Raw genomic sequence first — 8,933 nt, forward strand, 5'->3', positions numbered from 1 at the left:
GATGAAGTGTCCATCATTGTTTCAGGTACAGACAGGGAGATGTTCCAGCTGTTTCCCTGTCTCTGTGTAGATGTTTCCAGATGTTGGAATTAACATTCCTGTTTTTCCAAGGATTTGTGTCATGACTCTGATCTGTTTGTGTCTCTGTTGGTCAGATAAAGGTGTGATCTTGGAGATTCCTGCACTTCCTGTGAGGACAGGAAGTAATGTCACCCTGCGTTGCAGAGAGAGGAGCGGTGACACAGCTGCTGCTTATTTCTCCTTTAATGGACGTCATGTTGAACTTGAATCTAAATCAGAGCTCGTCATCACAAACATCCAGCAGTCTGATAAAGGTTTCTACTCGTGTGCTACTGATAAATCTGGACCGTCTCCTCAGAGCTTTCTGAGGGTCAGAGGTCAGAGCAGTGACATCACTTCCTGTTTACAGACATAAACTCGCCTGTTGACCTGATAAGAAACTTACCTAATCACCTTCATCATGTCTCCTGCAGATCCTCTTCCTCCTACACAGAGAACTCCTCCTGTGAACTCTTATTTCACTAATGCTTCCTCACCTCTTCTTCAGCCTCACAACTCTATTCTCACACCACTCATAGCAGGTCTTCTTCCACTGGGCCTTCTGGTTCTGGTTCTGTTTTTCTACAGAATAAAAATAGGTATGAAGTCTGTCAGATTCACCTGAGCTAAGGACAACAAACCCTAAATATTTCCATTTTGTTTTTTGTTGTGGAATCTCAGCTGCTCATAAATTAAATCAAATTCAATTCGATTTTATTAATATGGCGCCAAATCACTACAGCAGTCGTGCAATGTACTTTATATTGTAAGGTAAAGATCTACAATAACACACTATAGTATACCACAGAGAGTCAACACCAGCAGGACGTAATCTCTAGATGTTTCAGTGGGAGATGCTCTGGGAATAGAATAATAATAATTTAAAGCAGCTGGAATATGAGGACAGTGTGGTTTAGCATCATCTGGCTAAAATAATAAGATATTTAATGTGTTAACTGAGGCCTGTGGAGTCTGAGATGTAGCTCTTGACTTTTATTGGTTTCCCTGAGGAGTGTTTGAGTTTGGGGTGAATTAGCTGGATAGTCCATTCCTGGGAATATTGGCCACTCTCCTAAATGTGTTGCACTTGTCAATAATCTTTTACAGTACACAGTAAAATTTAATTAGTTCTCTGCAAAAAAAATAATATGCAAATTTGTTGCTTCAAAAGAAAAAAGTTACATTTTAAATAAAGCTTACTAAAGATGGTTAAGACAGAGCTACATATTCACTACACAGTGCTAAGTATAATTAGCTTTTTCAGAGTGAGCAATACTAATTGTTTCTCCACTGACAAACATTTAAAGTTCTACTAAATTAAAACAATATGTGGTAACTTACTTTTTAGAATTCTATTTAAAGAAAAAATAAACAAAATCACATTAGGTGTTATCATCCTTGCACCTAATCTATTCAGCACTTAATATAAACACTCTAGGAAGGTTTCCTCTCAGCAAAAAGGTCCTGAATTCAATTCCACCATTAGTTTTCATCTTCTCCCCATGTCTCAATGCGTGCTCAATCATCCAGGTAAGTAAATCTCCAAAGGTTGAATCTGTTCATCTGGACGTTTTCAATGGGAGAAACGTTTCAAGTGACTTCTTCAGTCTCAGCTGACTGCAGGTTATAAGCAGGACATTTGCATAATGACTGAAACCAGCCCACTCAAGGAACAATGGGCTGGGAGGTCATTAATATGTAAATTGTCATGACCATTGATCAACAACCACTGATCAAACTGTATAGCTGTGAGACCAGTTTTCCTGTGCTTCACTCGTGTACGTTCATTCGAAGAGGAAAAAGAAAAACTTCCACGGGACTCCGATGTGAAAAGATAAAAACAAAAATAAAATTTATTCCACAGCTTTTCTTACAAGACCAGTCAGGTCTAACTTGTCCTCTAGAACAAACATACTATGGTAGAAAAACAGTGTGGCTCTGTGTCTTGCCTCTGCTATACTAGTAGAGACAAGACAAAGAGCCACATGGTTTTTCCTACCATAGTATGGCTCTGCTATACCACTCATTTGCATAAATCCAGGATGCCGGGTTTTTGACTATGAACCAAGTCTTTAAGGCAAATGTATTCACGGTTTTACTTAATCAAGCCAACATGGATCCACTAAAATAATTTTAGCTCAACTATTACCATGAATGTACTTATTAAAATTATTATTACAAAAAATAAGTTTGACAACAAATATAAATACTAAAGTACATGACTATATTAACTTGGCTCCCAGAAAGCCCACTGATCAATGGTCATGAGTCCCATTCACAGAGAGTTGGGGAATCGTAAATAGCCTCCTTGACTCCGCCCTCAAACCAGCGTTCCTCCCTGTCCAGGATGTTACATCCTCATCATTGAAAGAGTGTCCACTGGCCTGTAGGTGTGAACAGACTGCAGAGTCCTGGCCTGACGAGGTGGCTCTTCTGTGTTGTGCCATCCACGTAGCCAGATGTTGTTTCCCCGATGTATAAATCCTGGCAATCCTCCTGCACTTAACAGCAGCTTGTGTCGGCCACCAGCAGACAGGACAGACTCCCCAGAGCCATGTGGGAGCAGCAGAGTGCTGGAGCAGCTCTCCAGAGCCCCCAGTGGACACGATGGAGTGCTGAAACTGCTCACCAGAGCGATCAGCAGAGACAGACAGCTGGAGCAGCTCACTAGATCCCCCAGTGGAGACAGATGGCGGCATGGGAGCTGCAGGCAGCAGAACTGGCTCTCCTGAGCCTCCAACAGGAACAGGTGGCAGTGTCGAAACCGTGGGTGGCTGAGCAGGTGACTGGGTTTATGTGTGAGCTGATGACTGAGCTAGTAACTGAATGTCGAGTTGATTCTCCAGAGCCCAGTGAATGAGGAAAATGGCTGGATGGGTTCTCCTGAGCCTCCACTGGAGACAGGAACGCCTGCAGGTACCTGCTGGACACTAGCCATTCCCACCTGAGGAGTAGGTACAGGTGCAGAGGTTGGCTGTGTCCTGGCTGACCTCACTTCAGGGACCAGCATGGATGCTGGGGCAGGCTGGACACCAGTCACTCCCACCCGAGGAGTAGGTATGGGTGCAGGAGTGAGCTGGTTCACAGCCGCCTGCATCCTGGGAGCTGGGACAGGCACCAGCAATGGCTGGCATCTGCTGTACAAAAACACTACAAAACAACTAGTGAGGGAAACAGAGAAAGAACTAGCAAAAACCTAAACTGGGCACAGCTAAACACAAGAACATGTGGAACTGCTGCTGATCGTTCATACTGTCCATGTCCCAGTTTGTTCTCTGAGTTTCAATGTCTGCCTGGACTGTAGCTGGTTACAGGCAGCTTAGACACTCTCTGTGGTTTTTCTGTTTCCTTCTCATCTTTACAGGAAGGAGTCACTCCTCTCCTCCAGAAGATGTTCCCTATGCTGAGGTAACCATCAGAAAGACAGCCAATAGGAGAGGTAGGCTGTAAGAATGTGTGTGTGTGAGCTCTGATGCCAGACATTACATCAGCAGCACACACCTCTTTAAGGATGTTAACAGGGCTTAAATTTACTATCCAGGATGTGAATCATTAACACGTGGCCTCTGTGTGTGTGCATTTGTGTTTGTGTGTGTGTTCCAGATAAACATCCAGCTGATCCACATGTTATCTACGCTGATGTGAGGACTCACACTGCAGGTACAGATGAACCTGTTTGAATGAAACATGATTTTTTTCTGTTAAACAACAAATGTGCAGCACAACTACTCACTCAGTTGTCACCCTCTCTCTTTATGCTGTTTACTGAGCTCCAGTGTTCAGGACTTCATGTGCCGACCCGTGTACACTGTCAGGCTTTTCTGCCTCTTCATGTCTTTGGCCTCTCAGATGAGTTTTATGAGGGTGTAGTTACATTACCGACTCTGTATCACAGCAGAGTGTGAAATGACAAACATGCACAAATTGCAGTACCAGCAGAGGGAGACATTCTGTTTCCAGCCAACATGAAAACAATCCCAGCACATGTAAGTACATATCAGACACCCGGCTCGATCTCACCTGGCAGAGAAAGTGCCTGGACTGTACTTCGTACGTTCCTCGGTCAGTAGCAACTGGTTGGCTGTGAATAAATCATCGCCCCCTGTTGGTACTTCAGCTAAAGTACGTGTGTCCATTTCAAACTAAGGAGAGGCAAAGTGTGGAATCCACACTGTGGACCAGCGTGTCTGTTAATCACTTGCTGTGATATAAGAGAATAATCATGTCTGAGAGGTGGAGGATATTTAACCATGACCTGCATGGTCGAGAGCCCAAGAGCTCAGCCCCTAGAGCACAGGAAGTCTAGGAACTTGGAAAGAAAAGCAGAAAACAAAAGAAAAATCTGGGACTCTCCAACAATTGCTCGTAGAATTAAAGAAGCTTCTCGGATGAGAAGCAACACCTCTTCAAGAAACCTAAAGAAGTCCAGATGCTTTTCTTTCCAAGCTCTATAGACCATGATGACCTACATGGCTGAGAACCTTCACAGGCAAAGAGCAGAGGAACAGGGTATTGCAATGGTCTCTGCAGTCCTTCATCAGTTTTTCTATGGATTAACTTTCATGATGGGACAGACTTTATATTGGCTTTATTAAGAACAGCAGATGAAGATAAACTCGGTTTTATTTGAGAAATGTCCTGAAACCATTTTGTCCCCCAGTCTGGATCTGTTCTTTGTGGGGTTTCTATCAAAAACACTTTCATGGTTCTCACAGAGCATTTCAGGCGTGTTTCAGAGACACGTTCAGCTGATTCAAGTCTCTCAGGACTGAGACGTTTCCTGTGTCTGATCCAGCAGCATCACTTCATTCATGTCTTCATGTCTTCAGGTCCTCCTGAGGTCACTTATTGTCAGGTGGCCATCAAACCTCAGAGGAAGGCTGGCAGGAGGACAGGTAACACAACAGCCACACACATACACAGTAATGGATGTTACCATCTACAGGCTCAGAGTTGTATTAATATCCTTCCTCTCACTCTGACCCTGTAAACCAGTATATTATTGCTCTGATGTGGCCTCTGTAGAAAAGAGTGTCAGGCCCTTGAAGTGCACACAGGTGGGTCTAAATGCTTTAACTGTGTTCCAGCATTTTATTAAATTGTGAACTGAAAAACATCCTAATCAAATTTTAACGATTGAAAAACATGTTAAAGCTCTGTGAGAAACTGCATCATCAGACATAGATCCGTGATTTAGTAGGAAAACCTTTCATATCTGTGATGTAGAGGAACATACATGAGCATTGGTGGCCTGATCTTCTGAAGATACCTTCACAAAGTGAATTCTGGGTAATATTTAAAGCTGATATCAGCATGTGTGATTAAAAAGCCTTCAAATAGAAGAGCTTCCTCTGGCATGTTGAACAGGTAAGTCAGCTCTTAGATCTGTGGGAGCTCTGTAAAGTGTCCACAGTGACTGTGGGTCAGTAACAGCTGCTCACTGACACACACTTCAACATCGTGTGACATCCTACTGAAACACTAGAAACAGCTCAGCAGCAGTTTCTACTGCCGTCTGTAGAGGGCGCCAGAGGCATGCATGTGAAACTGTTAAAGGCAGATGACCATGTGGTCTGTGTGTTACAGAGCAGTCAGCTGATCCAGGTGTTGTGTATTCATCACTGAGAGCAGGTCATGTGTCCTCCATGAGTGCCAGCAGAGGTCAGAGGTGAAACCAGCTGGTGAGCTCTGAGCCTGATGGACGACCTTCATCCTTCACTCTGCTCCTCTTCATCACGCTGTCTTCATGTTCGATGTTCCAGTAATCCTGATCAGAGTCAGTTCATTAAAGAAAGACATCGTCAGTGGAGCTCTGATACCAGGATTCACCCATGTTTACTGGTTTCCCTCCATTTGAACCCAGTGCAGAACGTGATGACTCGTGGTTGATAAACACGTGCTCTGATGTTTCTCATAGATGAAGCTGTGATCAGAGTTTAAATGTTAAATGTCATTGTTGAGCTGACAGAGCGTCCACATCAAACCTGTGGGACGTCTCACTGATGGAGCTGTGACATCAGTAACACTGATATATCTGCACTGGAGCAGAGGTCAAAGGTCAAACTTCAGCTCTGTTGGTGTCACATGATTAAACCGTCATGTCACGTGATTACTTTGTTAAGCTATATTAACCCGCTCTGCTTGCTAATCTAATGTTTCCTGTAAAGTCTTCTCTGAATGGGCCTTTGTCTGATTTTAAAGTGTTACATGAAGAAACTTGAAGCTTTTTATGACCTTATGAATAAAACTCATCTGAAACCTTCCTGTTTTTACGAGTGCTGCATTCAGATGCTCATATTCAGCAGCTGTTGAGCCTCACAGCTCAGCTATAACAGGACATAATCATTTAAAATAAAAGCTGAACAGACAGAAACAGAAACCACATTCAGAGCCAAAGATCTTTGACAAAAGCCACATAATCACAGTAAACACAGTATTGGGAAGGTTACTTTTAAAATTTATTCCATTACAGAATACAGATTACATGCCCCAAAATGTATTCTGTAACGTATTCCGTTACGTTACTCAATGACAGTAACGTATTCTGAATACTTTAGATTACTTAATATATTATCATGCTTTTTACAACAACGTGAATGTACTATGAATGTCCCTGTCAGCTCGTAGCCGAAAAATAGCTTTACTTTGTTGTGTGGGTCGACTTTTCTTGCGAAAGACAGAGAGAGGCGTTGAAAGGCTGCTCCAACGGAACTTATTGTTTTCGGAGGAAAACACGAACACAGTGTACAGTCGAGTCTTAATAGCTTACTTACAGCTGGGCTTGTCAGACACTCTTCTTGGCTGAAGTGGTTATTATTATATTTACATGCTTCCAGCTCCCGTTTTTCCTCGATGACAACTCGTACCTTTCCACTCCCCTTTTTCTCCCTCCTCGCTCACAGACACATAACGTGTATGGCAGTCCATTCTCCCTGCAGCACGGACTACACTGCCCATGATGCTACATTCTTTAGAGCTATGCTTGTAGCATTCTGCCTGTTAGCTTAGCACAACAACAACAACAACGAACAGGCGCTCTGTCACCCAGGAAACACACAGTCGCAGAGAGAGAGAGAGCGTCGCCCTGTAACCATGGCAACCGTAACGCTGCCGCCTGGAACAACAGAACGTAGCTGTCAAACAAACCCAAACAGTCCTGACCCGCGACAATATGAAACAGGAAAGTACCGCAGTGTATTCCATTTATTTCAACAAAGTAACTGTATTCTGAATACCACCTTTTTAAACGGTAACTGTAACGGAATACAGTTACTCATATTTTGTATTCTAAATACGTAACGGCGGTACATGTATTCCGTTACTCCCCAACACTGTACGTGAAGTCCATCATTAGGTGTGATGAGACACATACATAAATTTGTGCAACAACCAGCAGAGGGCATCTGCGAGCCAGTCCTGTCTGAGGATTCTCTGTTTGCAGCTCTTCTTCTCCTGTCAGCAGCTTTTTTTGGTTCAAGGCGGGCAGGACATCTGGGGTACGGGGCCCAGTGGGCCGACGCACATTATGGGGCTTTTGTATATTACCGCACGACTAATATTGTTAATGAGTTACAATAGCACGCTCTTACTCAAACTATGAACAACTCTGCACAGTAGACTCCCTCCCTCTATGCATGTTTGTCACACTTATTGATTCCAATCATTAAAGAAATGCAATATTAGACAAATAAAACCTGAGTGAATACACAATGCAGCTTGTAAATGATGATTACATTTATGGACACAAAAACTTAGCAAAACCTACCGGGCGCTGTGTGGGTGTGCTTCTCATCAGTGGAGCGTTTGCTCAGACAGTGAAAGTGTTAACAGGGAAGTGGTGAAGCTGAAGACGTCTACGCTGCTCAGACTTAAAGCAGTCGCCATTCAGACCCCGTCTGACTCTCTGCTCCTTGGTGAGTCAAACGTTCATCTACTTATTGATTCATGATATCATCTGAGCTCCAACACACACTCACAGGGGAAAACACACATTTAGGAATTCACCCTGGACAGGACACCAGACCATCTTCAGAGTCAACTGCATCATTCAAAGGCTGTGTTTATTAGAAAATACCCAAAATGTCGAAACTGAGAAACTGTGGGCCACAACTATTAATCACTGAAATCACGTGTTTCTAGTCTTATAAGCACAGGTGTATAAAATCCAGCAGCTGCCATGCAGACTGCATATAGAAACATCAGTGAAAGAATGGATCTTTCTAAAGAGCTCAGTAAATGCGAGGCTAGTACTGTAACAGGGTCGTACCGCTGAAACACGTTGGTTTGTGAAATTTATATGATTCTAAATGTTCAACGATCGACTCTGATTATTTTACAATGGAAACATTTAGTAACCACAACGGCTCAGTCAGGATATATCAGACCACATATGGTTACAGAAGACAGTCGTTGAGTCCCGAGGCACATGGTGCGAAAAAGGCAAAGCTCCAAATATCCTGACACTGACAGACACTGTTCACCGGGAACTTCATCATCAGGGGGGACAAACTGCTGCAGTTTAAAGACCAGATTATTCAGTTTCTAGCTTGATATAAAGACATACAAACTGCACAATAAGCTGACAACCAACACTTATCATACAACCTGCCTGAGCCTGAAAGAAGAATGGCTCATGCAAATACCAATTTCCCTTGGAAGACCCTGCCAGAGGTAACTTGACCAAACAACTAGAACTTTGGATCACACTTACAGTGTCCTCTGACCCTCAGTGACCTCTGACCTTCTGTTGCAGGTGTGTGTGTTGCTGTCTGCACTGACTGTTTCTGCAGGTAAGGTGATGATGTGAAAACAATCAGTGAGACTCCAACAAGAAAACAAATACATTTACTCTCTCTCTCTCTCTCTCTCTCTCT

Source organism: Haplochromis burtoni, unplaced genomic scaffold (genome assembly GCF_018398535.1).
Source record: "Haplochromis burtoni strain Fernald_Lab_line unplaced genomic scaffold, NCSU_Asbu1 Contig_928, whole genome shotgun sequence".
Taxonomy (NCBI): Eukaryota; Metazoa; Chordata; class Actinopteri; order Cichliformes; family Cichlidae; genus Haplochromis; species Haplochromis burtoni.